Source organism: Myodes glareolus, chromosome 4 (assembly GCF_982192425.1).
Source record: "Myodes glareolus chromosome 4, mMyoGla1.1, whole genome shotgun sequence".
NCBI lineage: Eukaryota > Metazoa > Chordata > Mammalia > Rodentia > Cricetidae > Myodes > Myodes glareolus.
The window spans coordinates 119,829,426-119,851,515 of record NC_142029.1 but is presented as its reverse complement, the minus strand read 5'-3'; the positions used below and the strand labels follow the sequence as shown (position 1 = coordinate 119,851,515).

The following is a 22,090-nucleotide window of genomic DNA, read 5'->3' as shown; positions in this document are numbered from 1 at the left end:
TTTATTGAGCTCTACATTTTTCTCTGCTCCCCTCCCTGCCTCTCCTCTTCGTTCTTCAATCCTCTCCCAAGGTCCCCATGCTCCCAATTTACTTAGGAGATCTAGCCTTTTTATACTTTCTATTTCCCATGTAGATTATGTCTATGTAAGTCTCTCTTAGTGTCCAAATTGTTGTCTAAGTTCCCTAAGATTGTGGTTTGTAGGCTGACTTTCTTTGCTTTATGTTTAAAAACCACATATGAGTGAGGACATGTGATAATTGTTTTTCTGTGTCTGGGTAACCTCACTAAAAATAATGTTTTCAAGTTCCATCCATTTTCCTGCAAAATTCAAGCTGTCATTTTTTTCTGCTGTGTAGTACTGTGTTGTGTAAATGTACCACATTTTTTTTATTTATTCTTGAATTGAGGGGCACTTAGGTTGTTTCCAGGTTCTGGCTATGACAAACAAAGCTGCTGTGAACACAGTTGAGTAAATGTCCTTGTGGCATGATTGAGCATTCTTTGGATATATACCCAAGAGTGGTATTATTAGGTCTTGAGGAAGGTTGTTTCTTAATTGTTTTGAGAAATCACTACACTGACATACAAAGGGGTTGTACCAGCTTGTATTACCACCAGCAATGCAGAAGTGTTCCCTTTTCCCCACAACCTCTCCAGCATAAGTTGTCATCAGTGTTTTTGATCTTGGCCTTTCTTACAGGTGTTAAATAGAATCTCAGAGTTGTTTTGATTTGCATTTCTCTGATGACTAAGGATGTTGAACATTTCCTTAAGTGTCTTTCAGCCATTTTAGATTCCTCTGTTGAGAGTTCTCTGTTTAGGTCTGTACTCCATTTTTTTTATTGGATTATGTGATCTTTTGTTGTCCAATTTCTTGAGTTCTTTGTATATTTTGGAGATCAGACCTCTGCCTGATGTGGGGTTAGTGAAGATCTTTACCCATTCTATAGGTGGTTTTCTCTTGTTGACCATGTCCTTTGCTTTACAGAAGGTTTTCAGTTTCAGGAGATCCCATTTATTTATTGTTTCTCTCAGTGTCTGTGCTGCTGGGGTTATGTTTAAGAAGTGGTTCCCTGTGCCAATATGTTCAAGTGTACTTCCCACTTTCTCTTCTATAAGGTTCAGTGTGGCTGGTTTTATGTTGAGGTCTTTGATCCTTTTGGACTTGAGTTTTGTGCATGGTGTTAAATATGGGTCTACTTTCATTTTTTTACATGTTGGTATCCAATTATGCCAGCACCACATGTTAAATGTGCTTTCTTTTTTCCATTAGATATTTTTTGATTCTTTATTCAATATCAGGTGTTCAAAGATGTTTGGATTGATATCCAGGTCTTCTATTCAGTTTCATTGGTCATCCTGTCTGTTTTTATGCCAATACCAGGTTGTTTTCAGTATGCAGTTCTGTAGTAGAGTTAGTAGAGTTTGAAGTAAGGGATTGTGATTCCTCCAGATGTTCTTTTATTGTCCAGGATTGTTTTGGCTATTTTTTTTTTTTGCTTTTCCTAATGAAGTTGAGAACCATTCTTTCGAGGTCTTTAAAAAAATTGCTGGAATTTTGATGAGCTAAATGTTTGTTTTCATTTAAAAAAGTTTGATTATCAATGGTTAATAGTCACAGGCAAGGTTTTTCTAAAGAAAACAAAAAAGAAGGGATATGATAACAAAATGAATACTACATTGATATGGACTGAAACACCATGACAGAAAACAGTTTAGGAATTTATTTAGCTAACATGTCTTGACTCACTATTCACTGAAGAAAACAATGGCAGAAACACAAAAAAAGAGAGGAACCTGAAAGCAGGAGCTGATGCAGACTCCATGTAGGAGTATTGCTTACGGGCTTGTTCCTCATGGCTTATTCATCCTGGTTTCTTCTAGAACCCAGAACCACCACCTTGTAATGGTACTACCTGAAATGGTCTGGACACTACCACATCAACCACTATTTCGGTAAATGTTCTATAGGCCAGAATGGCAGACCAATCTTATTATCTCAATTTATACTCTCTCATTTCAGATGACACTAGCTTGTGATAAGCTGACATAAAAATAGCTAACACAATAGTATCTTCTAGACATGACAAGGGAGCTGTACCAATAAAATCTCAATGCTATAATTACCTAACAAGAACTGAAATTGCTACACCAGTTGATATGGTAATGTAATAGAGAAAATTTATATAAAATACAAAGGTTTGAGGTAATTATAATGCACTTCCCCAGGAATAAGCCTTCTGACAGGTTTTCCAATCCTAAGCGGTCAGCCTTGAATGCATGTACATTGTACAAACACTAGCTGGACTCATTAGGTTACATGTGTGAGTTAATAGCAATAATTATAGAAAAAGAAGTCACAGATTAGTGAGAGGGGAAAGAGGAAAAGCTGTAAAGAAAAAGGTGGAAATGATGTAAACATAAATACTAATTCATGAGATTCTCAAAAAATTATTTTAAAAGATGGAAAATGAATAAATACTCCTTTTTATACATAATATAAACATATTATCCTATGCACAATACCAATCAACTTTGGCATATTTTTTTTAAAAAGTTAATCTAAAAACATGGTTGTAAGGCAGTTTTGGTGTCAAAGAGAATAAAATAGCAAGAGACATACTAAAAACCATAGCCATCTTAGTGTTATTTTTCCCTTCAAGTAAGTATTTGAAATACAGCTCACCATTATTTTTTGTCATATTTGATATGTAATTAACAATGAACTGATTTTCTTTTACAACATTGGCAGTCACTATTGAATAAATGCAAAGTATTTAGCATAATGATATCCATTTTCTTTCAACATATAAGCATTTTTTTTAAAGAGAAAAAGCCTCACTAACTCCTAGAATAAGTTTCAGTCATGGCAGTTTGGTAGAAGAAAAGTGGAATTACATTGACAAGGAAGGATTCAAAGGAGATTGTTGAGGAATTTGAATTCTAAAATCGAAAAGGAAAATATACTCATATTATTAGAAAAACCATTATTTTATAAAATTAAACATACTTTGGGATTAGTGGACAGGGTAACTAATATGTCACAGTTTTAAATATCATTTCTAGCTTGTTCTTCAATGAAAGTGTAGCAAGATAAGGCCGGCAAAGCTGAGAAATGAGTCAGTATGGAGTCTTCCTGAAGAACCTAGGAACAGGTGCTGTCAAAGTTCTTGGTCATGCCTAACCAATATCAATTCAATATCAATGGATGGGAATACAGGCTGGGTGCTAGGAGGAGCATATATAGGGCTCTCCCCAATGCTAAATAAATGAATCTGCTTTGCCACTTGCCCTACTCCTAGAGTCTATGTCATTGATGCCACATTTTCTCAAACTCTCCCCAGAGGGAGTGCTTAGGACCCAGCTAAATCTGGCTCCTGAACAAGGTCTAATTGTCTCCCTTTCCTCACCAGCAGCACTGGAAAATGCCCGCAAAACAGTGTATTTCAGTGAGAAAGCCCCTTGGTACTTTGGGCAGGAAAGCATTGAAATCTTTCTTTCTTTCTTTCTTTCTTTCTTTCTTTCTTTCTTTCTTTCTTTCTTTCTTTCTTTTTTTCTCTCTTACTCTCTTTTTTCCCTGTGTTGTCTGTCTTTTTTGTCGCCTGTCCTGTTAGGAAAACACTTTTTTTTTTTTTACATAAATGCTGACCTCCCAGGAGGTATAGCCAAGGCTTAGTTACTGAATGCCATCACTCATCAGGAGATACCATGTAGGCATATGGCTGTGTCCAAAAAAATCCATGGAAGTCCCCCACTAAGAATAAAATGTGAAGGTCTGGGACAGTTTTCCACCACTGTTGACCGCTGTCTTCACTCTGACTGCTGCCTGCCTGCTATCTCCCTCTATAAAATAAGTAACTGTTCCACAGCCTCCACCCCTTCCATGTCTGATCTCTCTATGACATCTGATAATAAGGAGACAGAGAGTTCAAGCCCCATGAAGCATGCATGCTAAGGAGAGTGTGGCCACTGTTAAGATTGCACATGCAACTGGGCTGTGTTGGTGCACACCTCTAATCCCAGCTTTCAGGAGGCAGACACAGGTGGATCTCTGTGAGTTCAAAGTCAATCTGGTCTGCAAGAGCTAGTTCCAGGACAGCTAGAATTGTAACACAGAGAAACGCTGTCTTGAAAAACAAAAACAAAAAATACTACAGGTGTGGCTTTCCCATTCATTAGTTTCATGTCTACACTTCTGCTAGGATTTTACTCCAGCTGTGCTGGAGATGTCCATCTTTGTTAGCTGGAAACTGAATTATAATGATCAGGCAGAAATTCATGCATGGACAAATGTTTTCAATAATATTCCAGTGACCCTTAACTTGTTCATTGGATGAGGTAACTTTGCACATCCCATCCAACAGGCATAGATTGATCATCAAGCTCACAACCAATAGGTTTCTGACCTGCCCATTAAGTTTAAGGTATGCACCCTGTGGAACCCTTCAACTTACTCCCATAATCTTCTTCAATAGTGAGGGGAACTTTTTATTGATTTTCTCACATATGTTATTGATATAGTAGATCGGAGAGTAGACCCAGATGCCAGTAGGGAAATTTTTAACCACACAATTAATTTGAGAAGAGCTTATTGCCACTGCCCACAGTGGCAATGACAGTGGCTCTAAATGAGTAATTCACAAATGGATACTGGCCACAAAAGATTTTGACCCCAATAACAATCCAATCACTGTCTTCACTACTTCCGTGGATGTTCTCCATCTGGACAGGTAGTGCACCAACAACACACCCAAGAGTCTCCAAATAGATAGATCTTGCTGAGTATGTAGTTAACCAGGCCTGTGGCATGACTGTTCCCAGGCAAAATTTAGGATCCAGTGTCCCAGAAACAATGAAAGATTTCACAGTGTGGGGAAAGGTCATCCAGTGGCCAGCAAAGAAAGAAGTTATGTTTAAAGAATGATTTATATACTGCTGGGATATTTTGGGATGAATCCCACCATGAAAAGGAGAAGGGCTATGGATTCACAAGATTTTTCCAGAATTGACAGCTACCATTCAAAAGACAAGTGTTTCCAAAGCTCTGAAAATTGGGTTACTAACCAGATTATGCTCCTGTGAGTTTGTTTATTGATCTGTTAACTGAACATTTATTGTATAATACTTGTGGTCATCAACAGTAAAGGAGTGCAGATCACAGTCTGCCAAAGTACCAGCCCCTTCAAAGTCCAGGCATGATGCTCCTTAGCCCTGCCAGTAAGAGGAGGCTCTGGTCATCCAAAAATTTATTGGACACTGCCCATTTTATCATACTCCTTAATGTTGACCATCACTGTTGATGAACAAGCTTTTACAGGTTTTTTTTTAAAAAGGGTGTGGACATAATTATATCAACAGTAACAGAGCCACTTCACTTCCCCAATTTGAAATTTAGACTTTTCCATTAGTGTAGTAGGAGTTCAATAAGATGCAAAACCTACCACCCATCTTGTCCATTGGAAAGACTTTGGTGGAAAAAAGGGAGCCATTCACCCTATTATTTCTACATACAGAGAAATCTCTAAGGCAGAGACATCTTAGAGGACATGGCTGCTGTCTGAACTACTGACAATTAAGTTTTCTTTGAAGAACTTCAGGTCTATGAAAAGACAGGTTTAGCAAATTGCAATCCTATGTATCAGCAACACCCCAAATTCTCAGATTCACTGTCCCTCAGAAATTCATCATGATGGAGCCTTCTAGCCCCATTCCACTGCCATGGCTCTCAAATCAAAACATCTGGATGGAACAGTGGCCTATAATGAAACCGAGGCTGTCAATCTTAAAAAAATTAGTTGCAGATCAGCTAAAGATGGAGCACATAGAAACGACAAGAAAACATTTATTCTGGCAGCCAATATTAACCTTGAATTTTCTTAATGCTAATGAGAAAGGAACAGCAGCTGTGGAGAGACATTGGGCAATAGAAAAACCTTCTTAGTTAAATCAGCCTGTGTAGTTGAAAGACATATTGAACTCAGAATGGAAACTAGGATATGTGCTACTTTTGTGGTATAGGAGGTCCTTCTGTATTTGTGTTGCTTTCATTGGTTATTAAAGAAACTGCCTTGGCCAATTTGATAAGGTGGCTCTCAAGTAGGCGGGAAAGACAGAATTCTGGGAAGAAGGGCAGAGTGGTAGATGCCATGGTTCTCCTGCCCAAGATGGGCACTGGTTAGACTCATGCTGGTAAGCCACAGTCAAGAGGCGATACACATTAATGGAGATGGGTTAAACTAAGATGTGAGAGTTAGCCAATAAGAGGCTACAGATAATGGGCCAGACAGTAATTTAATTAATACAGTTTCTATGTGATTATTTCGAGTATAAGCTAGCTGGTTGGTGGGACACAGCCCACCCCTCCTCATACTATACTTTTGTTTCCATAGAAGAAAAGCTATGGATACCTTAAAAATTAGTTAAGGTTTGATTTGAACAGGAGATACCTCTTGATATGGAGGATTGATGGCTCATTTCTTGAACTCACAAGATTCAGGGCAAGATTCTGTTTTTGTCTTTACAGGAAAATGGAAATATTCATAGTCAAGAAATCAAAAGACCTTGGACATCTAGATGTTTAAAGAATAAACAAAAGTTATCCAGAAAAAGTTACCAAGCAAAGAAAATCTGACCTATAGTATCAATATTCTCTGCTAGATAAAATTTCACTATCTAAATATCTATATGTCTTCACTTCTCAGAGAAGTTGTAGTCATGACTCAAATAAAAATCAAAGCCAGTTTGGAGTTGGAATGTGGCTCACACCTTCTTTAAATCTGAGCATACTGTTTAAAGAAAAATTCAGAGTTCCTGGCTCATGTAAGAAGAGCCACCTGGTGTGAAATAGAAAAAAAAAAACAAAAATTTAGGGACTTCTGTTGTCAAAACTCTGTTATCTTTCCAAAGTTTGATTTCTCTCAATACTGAATTTTGTCCCTTTGGCACCTTTTCATGGATATTCATCTATAAAATTTTAAACTTTTCCTTCTTGATGTTTAAGATGAAGCCAATGAAATGGAAAATAAATTTTCCTGACAGTAATCTCTGATGCCTCCAGAAAAAAGATTCAGTCTCTCAACAACAATTCTACCTGGTTCTTTATGATGGCACTGAACAGACAATGCCATTCACAGATCAACTTGGACTACAAACTGTTCAAGACAATTCCAAATTGACTAGCCAAGATGTTCTACCTTCTTATAGTACTAGGTCCAGAACTTCAGATTTGAACTTCAAATTAGCCTTACCCACTTCTCAGAAACTGGGTACAATGATACTGCTAGTCCTTTTGAGATTTAACCACTGTTCTAGTTTTTTTTTGCTTGTTTTTCTATTTTGTTTTTTGTTTTTTGCTTTTTTTACAGGGTCTCATAGAGATATCATTGCCTCTGAAGTAACATAAAAAAAATACTGGGCAGCAGAGGAGAGTGTGCCTGAATTGGCCTTGTCTCATAACCATACTGATGAATATCTTGCATATCACCATAGAACCTTCACATGGCGATGGATAGAGATAGAGACAGAGACCCACATTGGAGCACTGGACTGAGCTCTCAAGGTCCAAATGAGGAGCAGAAGGAGGGAGAGCAAGAACAAGGAAGTCAGGACTGCGAGGGGTGAGTCCACCTACTGAGCCTGTGGGACTGATCTAATGGGAGCTCACCAAGGCCAGCTGGACTGGAAGTGATGGAGCATGTTATCAAACCAGACTCTCTGAATGTGGCTGTCAATGAGGGCTGACTGTGAAGCCAAGGACAATGGCACTGGGTTTTGATTTTACTGCATGTACTGGCTTTGTGGGAGCCTGGTTTGTTTGGATGCTCACCTTCCTAGACCTGGATGGAGGGTGGAGGACCTGGGACTTCCCACGGGGCAGGAAATCCTGACTGCTCTTAGGACTGGAGAGGGAGGGAAGAAAAGGGGGGAGGTAGGGAGGAGGTGGAAATTTTTAATAAATAAATAAATTAAAAAATATTATACACAGTAAAAAAAATATTAAAAAATGCCCCTCTCCCAACAGATTTTGTTTTGTTAAGGTTATAGGTAATTATCATCTGTTAAAGGAAGTTTATAAGTTGTGATAGGGTTGTGATTGGCACAACAAAGTTTGGACTTGGGAATCAGTTTTGGAAAAGATAAAGGGGAAATGTGTGGGATGGAATAATAAGAAAGATTAATCTTTTATTCCAGAGATGTAAGGATGGTTAAACATATGAAAATCAGTCAATATAATATACCATATAAACAAGCTGAAAATTGCATTATCATCTCATTAGATGCTGAGAAACCTTTGACAAAATTTATTACCCTTTCATGATAAAAACTTGGAGAGAGCAGAGATGCAGGGAACATACCTAAACACAATAAAGACAATATATAGCAAACCAACAGCAAAAATATAACTAATTGGAGAAAAACTCAAAGTCATCCCACTGAAATTAGGAACAAGTCTCTCTTCATATCTATTCAATATAGTACTTGAAGTACTAGCTAGAGCAACAAAACAATAAATGGAGGTCAAGGGGATATAAATTCGAAAAGAAAAAGTTAAACTTTCACTATTTGCTGAAGATGTGGTAGTTACTTTAGTGACCCAAAAAATTCTATCAGGGAATTCCTAACAATCATAAACACCTTCAATAATGTAGCAGGATATGAGATTAACCATAGAACCTTCACCCGGCGATGGATAGAGATAGAGACAGAGACCCACATTGGAGCACTGGACTGAGCTCCCAAGGTCCAAATGAGGAGCAGAAGGAGAGAGAACATGAGCAAGGAAGTCAGGACTGCGAGGGTTGCTTCTACCCATTGAGACGGTGGGGCTGGTCTAATGGAAGCTCACCAAGGCCAGCTGGACTGGGACTGAGGGAGCATGCGATCAAACCAGACTCTCTGAATGTGGTTGATTGTGAAGGCTGACTGAGAAACCAAGGACAATGGCACTGGGTTTTGATTCTACTGCATGTACTGGCTTTGTGGGGGCCTAGTCTGTTTGGATGCTCACCTTCCTAGACCTGGATGGAGGTGGGGAGGACCTTGGACTTCCAACAGGACAGGGAACCTGGACTGCTTTTAGGATTGGAGAGGGAGGTGGGGTGGGAGGAGTGAGAGGGAAATGGGAGGAAGGGAGGAGATGAAAATTTTTAATAAATAAATAAATTAATTAATAAAAAGAAACCAACAACAAAAAAAATTAGTAGCCCTCCTTTACAAAGATGATAAATGGGCTGAGAAAGATACCAGAGAAACATCACCCTTTATAATAGCCAAAAGTCACATAAAATGTCTTGAAATAACATTAACCAAACAAGTGAAAGACCTATTTAACAAGAACTTTAAAACTTAGAAGAAAGGAATTGCAGAAGACAATAGAAAATGGAAAGATCACGCATGCTCTTTTGTAGGTGGAATTAACATAATAAAAATGGCAATTTTGCCAAAAGCAACCTACAGATTCAATATAATAACCATCAAAATCTCAGTAAAATTATTCACAAACCTTGAACGAACAATTGTCAACATCATATGAAAAAACAAAAAACTCAGGATAACCAAAACAATAAGGGAACTTCTGGAGACATCATCATCCCGGACTTCCAACTTTATTATACAGTTAGAGTAATGAAAACAGCCTGGGATTGGCGTAAAAACAGACCGAAAGAAAGATGAAATTTAATCAAAGACCTGGATATCAATCCATACACCTGATTTATGACAAAGAAATGAAAAAATATAAAATAAAAAACAAAGCATATTCAACAAATGGTGCTGACATAACTGGATATCAACATGTAGAAGAATGCAAATAAATCAATATCTATTGCCATGCAAAAAACTCAAGTTTAAACGTATCAAAGACCGCAACTTAAAACCAACCATACTGAACCTCATAGAAGAGAAAGTGGGAAATACATTTGAACACATTGGCACAGGAGACCAGTTCCTAAATATAACCCCAGGATCAAAGACACTGAGAGCAATGATTAACAAATGAGACCTCCTGAAGCTGAAAGAAGGAGGAGGAGGAATCTGTAACTCACAGACGTGGAAGGTCCCCTAGGGAGGATGCTAAGGGTCCTGATTTTGATTTTGTCTCAGAGGAGGAAAATAATTCCCAGTATGGTTCAGCCTCTGAGGACAAGGGCTCAGAAGCCCCCCTACAAAGATATAAAAACTTTAGTTTACAGTAGTTGGAAAAATTAAAGGCCAGTGTTGCTAATTACGGCCACTGTTGCTAATTACGGCCCCACTGCTCCTTTAACCTTAACATTATTAGACAGTTGTAGTGACAAATGGTTAACTCACAATGATTGGAGTCTGCCACCACCTCCCTGGGAAAGATTAGACAAGGCCGGGAGAAACCTTACAGTGATTTTGTCAGGGGCTAAATGAAGCTGCAGAGTGGTTTTTTTTGGGAGTGGAGAAAACGAAAATTCCTTTGTTAAACAATTAGCTTAATTTTGAGAAATTGCCTTACTGGGATCCAATGTGGCTATGCCAGTTTTCCTTTCGAGCAGTGGAGGAGTTGTTTTCCTTACCCCACATTCCCTTAAGCATAAATTATCATAGGTGTTTTTAATCTTGGTCATTCTTATAGCGATAAAATGGAATCTCAGAGTTTTTTATTTGCATTTCTCTAATGGCTAAAGGTGTTATGTTTGAGCATTAAGTTTATCTGTTGAGAGTTTTCAGTTTAGGTCTGTAACATATATTTTTATTCGATTATTCTTTTGATGACTAATTTCCTGAGTTGTTCGTATGTTTTTGGAGTGAATTAAGTGGTCAATATATTTTCCCATCCTATAGACTGATATCATGTTTTGTTGACTATGTCCTTTGCAACACAAAAGCTTCTCAGTTCAGGAGATCTGATTTATTAATTGTTTCTCTCAATTTCTGTACCACTGAGGCTGTGTTTGAGATGTGCCAAAGTGTACTTCTAATTTTTTCTTCTGTGAGGTTCAATGTGGTTGGTTTTATGTTGAGGTCTTTGATTCATTTAAACTTGAGTTTTGTACATCGAGATAAATACGGATCTGTTTTTAATCTTCTACATGTTGATGTCTAATTAGGCCAGCATCATTTGTTAAATATGCTTTCTTCTTAAATTTTCCTATCAGCTAGGCAGACTTGCAACTTAAGAAGAGGACATCTTACAAACTTTTAGTTAGATATAAAATGGCCAAAACCTTAGTTATAATATTATGGGAGATCTTGAGATACAAAGCAAAATTCTTAAAGGGAGAAATCTCCAATAGAGAGCTTATAGAAGTTGCTAAACAGACACTCGAGCAGGTGAAGTCAAAATCAACAGGTAAAGTATGCAATAATCAGCAAGTACAGTATATTAATTATGATTCTGCTATTATAAATGTTTATTAAGTACAAAACTTATTCTACAACAATTTTATGAAAAAAACATGTTTTTATAGCTTCATCTTCCCAGTTTTGCCAGTTAACATATTAAACTCTTAATTTCAAGCAGTAGCCAGTCTAATACAAAAGAGCAGGATGGAATCTAGGAGATAGTTTAACAGAGTGTTGACTGTGATCAATGTTTCTTATACTAAGCAAGTATAATTTTAAGATAGTGATTCTTGGAGAATTGTATTTGCTCAATTTAAAGCCAGAAATCATCTTTCCCAGGTGATTGTTGCTGCAATTTGCAGAACTATATTTTGCTAATGTTATAGCTAAATATCCCTTAAAGGATGTTTTGCTGAATTTTACACATGGGTCTTCTAATGAAAGAACTGCATATACGGTTAATAGTGAACAGGACTTGTGGAGCGTGCTACGGCTCCTTGAAGACAACTTGAGAGGTTAAAAGTTGCAGACAAATCTGCTGCAGACAGATCTGTTATGATGGCACCAAGGTGACCTTTGCTAAGGCAAGGTGGAGAAATCTTTTTCAATGAATTATGAAAGGACCTGACCCAGTCCTAATCTGGGGTCGAGGATCTGCATGTGTCTATGATCAGACAGAAGGAGGCCCTTGTTGACTCCCCAAAGGCTGATAAGGCAGGTTAATATAACAACCTAGTCCAGAACATGAGAAAAATGCTCCCTCTGAGACAAGTTCCTTCTCTTTTCTCTCTGCAGATAATTGCCAAGATGTGTTTCCAGCTTCTGGTAGCTGGAATTCGGCTCACCTCACCCAGGAATTCTGCTTCTGCTTCCAACCCCCATCAACTCCTTAATCATACCTTGATGGTAATCTATGAATGAGGTGACAATGTTTGGAGTACCTCCTAGATTTCACATGAGGGCTGGTGACCTATCTCATACCCAGATATCACATTGGAATAGTTAGAAACAGTATGGCTGAAATCTACGGAAAGATTAGAGCATAGAAAAAGCAAAGAGAGCAAGAGAAGGGATTGTTTAAAAACTGTTTTTTCACCTCCCTCTTACCTTTCCTTTTGGACCGTTTTTAGAATTTTTATTATTGATGACTTTTGGACCATAGGCCGTCAATAGGCTCAATATATTTATTTACCAACAAGTGAACTACCTGGCCTCCAAGCCCATTCAAGTCCATTATCACCAGCTAGAACAAGCCTGATTGCATAGAGGTTTATGTCCAGAGGGATTGACATAAAAACCTAGACCCTCTCCTCCCCAAAAAGACATCTGTAACTTTGGAAAGAAATTTTCTCCACCAAATTGGAAAGAAATTTCTCCTACAAAGTAGACATGGGAGGATCGGGCCTCTGCCCACCCCTTCCCCCCAGTTAATGCCCGCTCATCTGCTAGATGACCTTTAACTTGCCTCGTACTAATATTTATAAAAAGGGAGGACTTGCCAGAAGTAAACACCTGTATTGGTTATAGTCAAGTCAGCTTAGTTCACAAGTTAAGGAAGCTATTCAGAAGCCTCTGTAGGGCAAGTTCCAGGTCCAGGGAAAAAAACCAGTATCTCCTTACCTTTCCCTGTGAGTTAAAAATGCCTGAAAACCTGCAGGTCCCAGGCCCCAGAAGTAATTAGCATTCCCCTGTTCGTTAACATTTACAGACCCTCGGTATTTCCTTATCTCTTCCTGCCAACTAGGTAGGGATGTCTCCAGATCTGACATTCTAGTTAGAACAGTTGTGCAGTAACCCACCCACTCCCCTGACCTTAATGCTTCTGAAAAAAAAAATGAAGTTTGCAGCTTAATTAGAATACAGACTTGCTGTTCATTTTCTCGTGTCTCTTGTACCTCTATTTTTCTCCCCCAGGGTCCGGTTACCTGATTTGTGTCTCACTGGTCAGGGTGTCCCACTGGTCAGGACAGTCAATCAACTTCAGGGACCCTCATATCTCCGCACCTACCCCAAGACTAGGGATAAAGGCATTTTGCAGATGTTTCCGTGGCTAGTACGTTATAGACTGAGCCATCTCTCTCGTCCTGATTCTTCTTGTTTATTCACATTTCTCACTAGCTACTCTCTTACTGCCTATTTATTATCTGTTTTCCTCTTTAGAAAATTTACAAAAAAATTATCTTAAGAAAGAGACTTATTTATCTGTTTTATTCACCTAGAAGAAAGTTTAGTATAAAGTATACACCAAGTAACCATTTAATAAATGAATTATCAGTAGACATATTGCTTAGGGCTTGATCCATATGTAGAGAAAAATTAACTCATAGAAAGTGTTGAATTATTCTATTATAAAATTCCTTCTCTTTACTATGAATAGACAGTCTATTTATTAATAAGATAATTCGCCATTTTGTGACCATTCATGCTGACTACAATGGGGAAATATATTCAATAGGAAGCACACTAAGTGCGTAATACATTTTTAGGGCAGTAGAATTGAAAATGTGTGTAATACAGTTCTCTATCATTTGTACATTCTGAAATAAGTAATGAGTATCTCCCAAATGGATGTTGCCACTATTTACTTGAAAAAACTTCAGGAATAATTTTAAATGGCACCTAAAGAGTTATAAGTGATTCTGATATTCCTTCAGTTTGTCAACTTGAGAGCAACATTGTGTCATCATAAAATTAACAAAGTATCATGAAATTCAAACATCATTTTAAGACTTTTAAATTCCCAGCTTGCTTAAAATTTCAAGTTATAATCATATACAGAGATTGTTTTTTCTTCTAGGTGAAGAGAAAATTGCTTTCTCCTTGTGTAGTGAGAATAATTACTACTGGCAACATATTAGGTTACTATTATCCATCTGAAACGGTATTGGTAAGGACAAGTGGCAGGCTGTACTTTGTTGGTTAATCTGCGCTTACTGAGCTGTCTACAGTACTGCTTTCTCCTGATCAACATTCTTTGATATAGGTATGTTCTATAGTTGATTTGCTTATCTTAATTTATATGAAACAAAGAAGTTTGTCAATACAAAGTTTACATAAATGTATATATGTGTATATATGTATACATTTATGTATACATATATATATGTGCATGCATAATGCAGGACATGCCAGTAGCATCAGGTATTTTTAAATCATAGAATTTAGTTTACCCTGAACGAAACCAGTTAAAATTTGAACACATTTTTATCAGCCCAACAAAAATCGTGTGAACATAAGAATTGTAGGTAAACACTGGAATCGCTTTAAGTACAAAGAAACTATTTGATAACCCTGGGCACCTCATACTGGATATTAAATGGTCTCTGTGAGTACAGTTCTATAGGCCAAAATATGTGTTCAGTTTCAAATTGGAGCATTTCATAGATATTTCATTAATGCTGTCTATTTATTCTGTGAAAACATTAAGTATATTCTAATTCAAGAATCATTACTGGTTATTATTCTCAGATTTGTAGACAATTCACCCTTCTGACTTAAAAATACAAAGTAGGTGGTTATGGTGGATATTAAATTAGGATCTTACCACAATAAGAAACCATTGTCAAAAATATTCCTTATAAACTCTCTTCTTAAGATTCTTCTCCTCTAAATGAGAATCTGTCTGTCCAGTGGAAGAGAAGGTAAAAAGATTTTGCTCTGTGGGTCTTATGTTTCGTCATCCCGACAATGGTGGCAGGTAGAGCCTACCTAGAAAGTAGCGAGGTATGTGCATGGAGTTGTCTAATCTTGACATTCCTTTCCCATCAAGAGGTGCAAGCCGGGACAATTAAGGAAACTATGCCTCTCAGGTAGTAGCAGAAGAGACTACTGGACACTCATCAGTGGGATGAGACAACTCAAGCTGCATCCCATAGGCTCTGGAAATCAGACTGCCATACAAAATAAAATAAAAGTAGGCCAGGACTGGTGTGCTACAGGTAGCTGGGTTTACTTCATGTCTTTAAAAAGATGAGTGTTTCCAGCATTTCATCTCAGATTTCTAGGACTGAAAATAAATTATACCTCTTTGTTCTTATCAGTAAAATCCTAAAATGAGGCCATGAGATGTAAAGGTGTTTGCCACACACTTCTGGTGTCTTAATTAGGGCTTTCATTGCTGTGATAAATCTCCATGGTCAAAATAATTAGCAGAGAAATGGTTTATTTGAATTACAGGCCCAGAGTATTATCCATATAATAAGAAAACATTCAAAAACTCAAGCAAGGCTGGAAAGTGGAGACAGGAGCTGTTGCAGAGACCATGGGAGGAAGCTGCTTACTTGCTACCTTCACTTGTCTTGCTCAGTCTGCTTTCTTATAGAACCCAGTACCATCAGCCCAGGGATGACACCTCCTATAGTGGACTGAGCCTCACATTTATCATTAACTAAAAAAATGTCTTACAGCTACATATCATGGAGGTATTTCCACAACTGAGAATCCTTCCTCTTTGATGAAGCTATCTTGTGTCAAGTTCACACACAAAACCAGCCAGTATAATCTCAGGGACCAATTTTGATCCTCAGAACCCACGAAACACAAAATCAGCTCTCCACAAAATTGTTCTGTGATCACAGTATGCACACTTCTCCAAACACACAGTATACGTGCACTCACGTACAAGCACAGACATCATGCCAATGAATCAGAAAAATCAGAACTTAAATGAGAAAAGATAGGTGACTCATGGTGACAATGATGTATTAAATCATGTGAGCAGTATTGTTAAATAATTGCCACAAAATAGCTCAATATACAATAAAGTATTATAGATTTATTTGTGTGTGTGTGTGTGTGTGTGTGTGTGTGTGTGTGTGTGTGTGTGTATGAGTGTTTGCCTGAATGAATGTGTGTCATGTGCATGACTGGTACCTATGGTAGGAATCAGAAAAGTGGATTATGTCTCTCTGAATTGGAAGTAGATATGACTTTGATCTGCCATGTGGGACTTAGAAATCAAACACAAATCCTAGAAAACCAGGATATACGCTCAATCTCTGAGCCATCTCTTCAGCCCTACATTTAAATTATTATTTAAAAATTATTTTATCTTGTCCACTTCCAATATCCAGGTGGATAACTCTGTGATATTCTTTGGGTTCACCTTCTTATTTAGCTTCTCTAGAATCACGAATTATAGGCTCAATGTCCTTTATTTATGGTTAGATTCCACTAATGAGTGAGTACATACCATATACATCTTTTTGGGTCTGGGTTACCTCACTCAGGATAGTGTTTTCTATTTCCATCCATTTGTATGTAAAATTCAAGATGTCATTGTTTTTTTAACCACTGAGTAGAACTCTAAAGTGTATATGTGCCACACCTTCTTTATTCATTCTTCTATTGAGGGCACCTAGATTGTTTCCAGGTTCTGGCTATTACAAATAGTGCTGCTATGAACATAGTTGAACAAATGCTTTTGTAGTATGATTGGGCATCTCTTGGGTATATTCCCAAGAGTGGAATTGCTGGATGCTGAGGTAGGTTGATTCCCAGTTTCCTGAGAAACCGCTACACTGATTTCCAAAGTGGTTGTACAAGTTTGCATTCCCACCAACAATGGATGAGTGTTCCCCTTACTCCACATCCTCTCCAACATAGGCTATCATTAGTGGTTTTGATTTTAGCTATTCTGACAGGTGTAAAATGGTATCTCAGAGTTGTTTTGATTTGCATGTGGGACAGGGGTTGGGAGCACGGGGTGAGGGTAGGGTGGGAATACAGGGAGATGGGGAGAGAGAAGGAAGAAGGGGAGAACTTAAGGGAATTGGATGGTTGGGATGGAAGAGGGGTGGATGAGGGAGCAGGGAAGTAGATGTCTTAATTGAGGGAACCATTTTAAGGTTGGCAAGAGACTTGACTCTGAAGAGATTCCCAGGTGTCCAAGGAGATGTCCTCAGCTTGTTCCTTGGGCAGCAGAGGAGAGGGTGCCTGAACTGGCCTTATCCTATAGCCACACTGATGAATATCTTACATATCACCATGGTACCTTCATTTGGCAATGGATGGAGATGGAGACAGAGACCCATATTGGAACACTGAACTGAGCTCCCAAGGTCTATATGAAGAGCAGAAAGAGGGAGAACATGAGCAAGGAAGTCAGGACCGCGAGGGGTGCATCCACCCACTGAGACAGCGGGACTGATCTAATGGGAGATGACCAAGGCCAGTTGGTCTGGAACTGATGGAGCATGTGAACAAACCAGACTCTCTGAATGTGGCTGACGGTGGAGGCTGACTGAGAATCCATGGACAATGGCACTGGGTTTTGATTCTACTGCATGGGCAGGCTTTGTGGGAGCCTAGTCTGTTTGGATGCTCACCTTCCTAGACCTGGGGTGAACAGGGAGGACCTTGGACTTCCCATATGGTAGGAAACCCTGACTGCTCCTTGGACTGGAGGGAGATTGGAAGGGGGATTGGGGGGAGGGGAGGGAAGCAGGAGGAGGGGAAGAGGTGAAAATTTTCAAAAATAAATAAATAAATAGATAAATAGATAAATAAATAAATAAATAAAATTATTTTAAAATTATTAAACCCATAAATCAGAAAATATCAGGAGAGAGAAAACTCTATTATAAAGAATTAAGGAAAGTGATAAAAATGAAAATTTGATTTTAAATGAAACAATGTTGAGTAATAAAATGAAGATTTTATCTAACAAGCTGGAGGCATTCACATGAAATCTCCAGTACCACAAACTGTTGAAACAAGATAAAATTGATAAAATTATTAGATAAAAATAATCTTAATACTAAATATAGCATGTTTGAAACCCTACAATGTCTATGTGTACCCTATGTACACAGTGCAGCTAGTTATCAGACTTTCACTCACAAATGTGCAAGCGTGAGCACACACACACACACACATACACACGCACGCAAAAAACAATGATATTTTGTCTTTTGTTATATTTAAAGAAAAAATATAAAATCCTCTTCTGGCTTGCCAAGTTCTCCAAACTTATTTTTCACAGTGGCCTGTAAAATTTCATCTCTGGTTTTATAGTCTCAATCTACCTTTCCTGTGAAATAATGATTAATTTTAACTCAAAAGAAAAAAGAAAAAAACCTTCTGGATAGGGGAAAGGAAAAGGACACAGGAGATAAAATAAAGGGTAATTATGATTTGTGACAGTATGCTGATGACTTACATGAAAATGACATGTGTCCCAGTATTTTATACAACTACTTTATGAATAAAACTTAAAAACAAAATTCTAAAATCACCTATGGGGATGAGTTATATAACCATTTTGACTAAAAAACAAATAAGAAAATTTGAGATAAAATGTGATTATCAAATTTGTACCAATAAATAAATAAAATAATCCTTAGGGTTCTGACCTACGAAACAGCAAGGGAAAGAGGAGACACTATTCCTATCACTGTAATCCTTGAAACAAAGTACTAAAATGCAAGAATGAAAGAAACTTTGAAAATGTGGCAGAGTACTTTCCACATTTGGCTAAAGACATAAACCCACAGGTTTAAGAAGTTAGTGAAACCAAAATTAAATAATAGTTCCAAGTCAGTGCCATGGCAAGTAGTGATTAAATGTCTTACCATTAATATATTGATGGCAGTAAGAAAGAAATGTCATATTACCTTCAAAAGACAATGTTTCAAATGGTGTTAGCTTTCTTATTTGAAATGACAGAAGATAGGAGAAGTAGAAGACTATTTCTAAGTACTAGAAAAACAACTGCCCATTTTAATTTCTGTACAGACTGGATGTACATATATATGTAATTCATTTAATTGTGAGGAGTCTATATATTTATATAAAAGTCATAGATTGGGGTTAACACACAAGTAAGTCATAACAATGATAATAATAATGGTGAATAAAAATACCATAATTACCTTAATTTAAAATGACCAGAATGGCTGTATTATATTTGTTAAAGTTGTAATTGGGTTGTTCTCACCCAAGAGAAGAAGACTGGTATTAGCTCTTTATAAATTTGAAGTATTTATTGGGTTGTTCAGATTTGTCTCAAGGCACATGCTACTGTGACTACAAATCTAAAAAGCTGGCCCAGAGTCTGTAAACTAAGGGATGTAGAAGGGCAAAAATTACAAGTTGAGTACATTCTTCTGATGCATTCATGTCGGCTGTTTGTATGTATAACAATGTGAACTTTTAATAAGAAGAGGGCACAGATGTGTCACCATAGAATAACCATGGAGGAGAGCAAAGAGTCTAGCTGTTACAGAAGTTAAACCATGGCAGGTGACTCAGGGTCACGCTGACTTCAATTTTAGCTAAAGGTTGAGTCAAGAATTAGTAAACATGTCTTCTCACTTTATTAAAACAGATTTTGAACAAAGAAAACTACTATAGATTAAAGTGATGGTTCTTCATAAAAATTTATTTAAAAACTCAAAAAAACTATTGGAAATGAATAACAGGGTCTTAAAACACATAACTAAAGGATAGAGCAAAAATTTGCAGTTATAATAATAACCTTTATATTTTAGGGGAGTGTGAGTGATACAGCTGTTGAACTACAAAGATATCCTGCCTTATCAGAATGCCATGCTATACTTTGAGGACAGCCCTGAAGAGGTAGGTATCCCACAGTAGGATAGCTCTGGAGGGATAGAGCTGCAATAGGCCACCTCTGGAGGCTGGAGCTGCAATTGGACAGCTCAATCCCGGGGAGAAAGGTGTCCTGACATGTCAGGTGACTAGCCTACCCGAAGCTGGAGTGTGATGGGGGATCATCTCCTGGTAAGATATACAAATCATGTTCCTCTTCTGGAGAGCTACTACAGCTAAGCTCTGCTCCCTTAAAGGATAGTCCTAGCAGAGCTATCATCTTCTTGTGTCATAGAGGTTACTTCTTTTGTCAACTTTCTGCTATAAGGGAAGCCCCTGCAGGAATGCAGCAATCTCCTCCAGGGAAAAGTCAGGTTTTTTCCTCACCCTTGCTCAGCACCCTTAGTAAGCTTCCCAGCAAGGTTCTTCTGTTCAGCCTTGGTCTGTCACCTAAGGGAGCCTCTCAGCGAGGGTTTTCAGCTGTCTCCTAAAGGATGTCCTAGCCAAAACACTTTTGAGAAAGAGATTTATTTGAGAAGGATAATTCCAGGAGAGTGGCGGCCTCTTCCAGGGGGGTAAAAGACAGCCTCCAACAGGCAAGGAGGCTTAGGGGCAGAGATTTTCTAGTGAAAAGGGGGATTGATTAATTTTCCCTGCTCAGAGACTGGTTAGTTTAGTTGGTCAGGGGAAGCAATGGCTCTTCTTTCAGAACCAATTTGTGTTTCTTTCACTGGTCCTTTTTTAACATTTAGTTTGTAATCTTAGGGCCAGGGTACATTTCCTTCACTGGCTCTAACTCTAGGAACAAAGTGTGTTTCTTTGACACTTGTTTCAGAGTCAGAGCATATTCCTGGGTTCAGGGATAATGCTGTTCCTTCCCCTAGCTCAGATCTCAGATCAAAGGTGTGTTACTTTCACTGGCTTGGGTTCAGAATCAGCGTACTCAGGGAATGGCTGGTTTTCCTGCTTCAGTGGGCCCTTTTACCCTACAATCTCCTTCCTTCTCTTAGAACTGAATTATTAGACATAAACCAATAAGAATACAGATGTTTGGAAGAACAGGACAAACGCAGAATCTAATGTATGATATAAATTAGTAAGTAATCAACCAGAAAACATGGAATCTTTATTTTCCAAATGTTCATGAAATACCAAGATGGAAAATATCCTCAGATATACATAAAACACTTGAAAGATTCTGAAGTTAAAAGATTTTGAATGCAAGGCTTTGGGTTCAACTCACAGAACCAACAGCAAAACACTGGCATACATCAGAGAATGGTCTTTGATCTAAATGAGATAAAACTTTTACAATCTAAAGATAAAGGTGAATCTCTCCACACACAAAAATAAATAATAAACTTGCAAATATTTCATATACCAAGAAAAAAAACAAAAGAAAAATAGTTGGGGATAATTTTCTTTTTTAAGAAATGAACATGCATATCCAGGCAGTGATAGTACACACCTTTAATCCCATCACTCAGGAGACAAAGACATGTGCACAGATCTCAGTGAATTTGAGGATAGCCTGATCTACAAAGTGAGTTCTAGGACAGCCATACTGTTACACAGGTAAACCCTGTCTATTAAAATTTAAAAAAAAATGGAAAAATGAACATGTAACAGTGGCATCCATATTGCATATGGGGCATTTTCTCAAAGACCTAAAACATGTAATGACTACTAATCTTACAGGATGTAGAATTCCCAAGGAATAAATATAATTCCAATAATTTATGTTTGTGAAGGAGTTTCTAAACTGAGTGAATTGACATGTTAAAATCCACCCTAATGATGGGTGTCATCATTCGGGGAGATGACATCCTGGACTGAAAAAAAAAAGAAAAATTTTACTTTATTTATATCTCTCTCTTCCTGCTTGGATACCAGAGACCTCACACTCCTGTCACCATGACTTCCCACTGTGTTGATCTGTACTGCAGACAGTGAACCAAATTAAACTCTTCTCTAATTTGCTTTTGTAAGATATTTTGATGCAGTACCCAGAAACATAACAAATAAACATACTTCCTAAAACCATTTATTCACAAATGGGTGTGGTGAGGGCACTATGGGTCTTCACAGTGCAGATGTCAGTTGGTGTTGACGTATTTGCAGTCACAGAAGTTTGGAAGTTTGGTGCAGATTAATGCTTGACAAGTATCATAAAATGACTGATGGGGGCCAAATGAAAGTTGCATGCTTATAAAAGGGCAACACAAGAA

General features: G+C 37.8%; 1 long non-coding RNA gene across 1 annotated transcript in view; it reads left to right on the top strand.

Moving 5' to 3' along the window:
• Positions 1-13,174, top strand: part of LOC125397097 (uncharacterized) — a 188,358-nt gene extending 175,184 nt beyond the window's left edge. Inside the window, exons 2-3 of the long non-coding RNA XR_015001587.2 lie at positions 7,491-7,618; positions 12,108-13,174. This is a non-coding gene — a long non-coding RNA (uncharacterized LOC125397097). The remainder of the gene's footprint in view (positions 1-7,490; positions 7,619-12,107) is intronic.
• Positions 13,175-22,090: the final 8,916 nt, after the last annotated feature.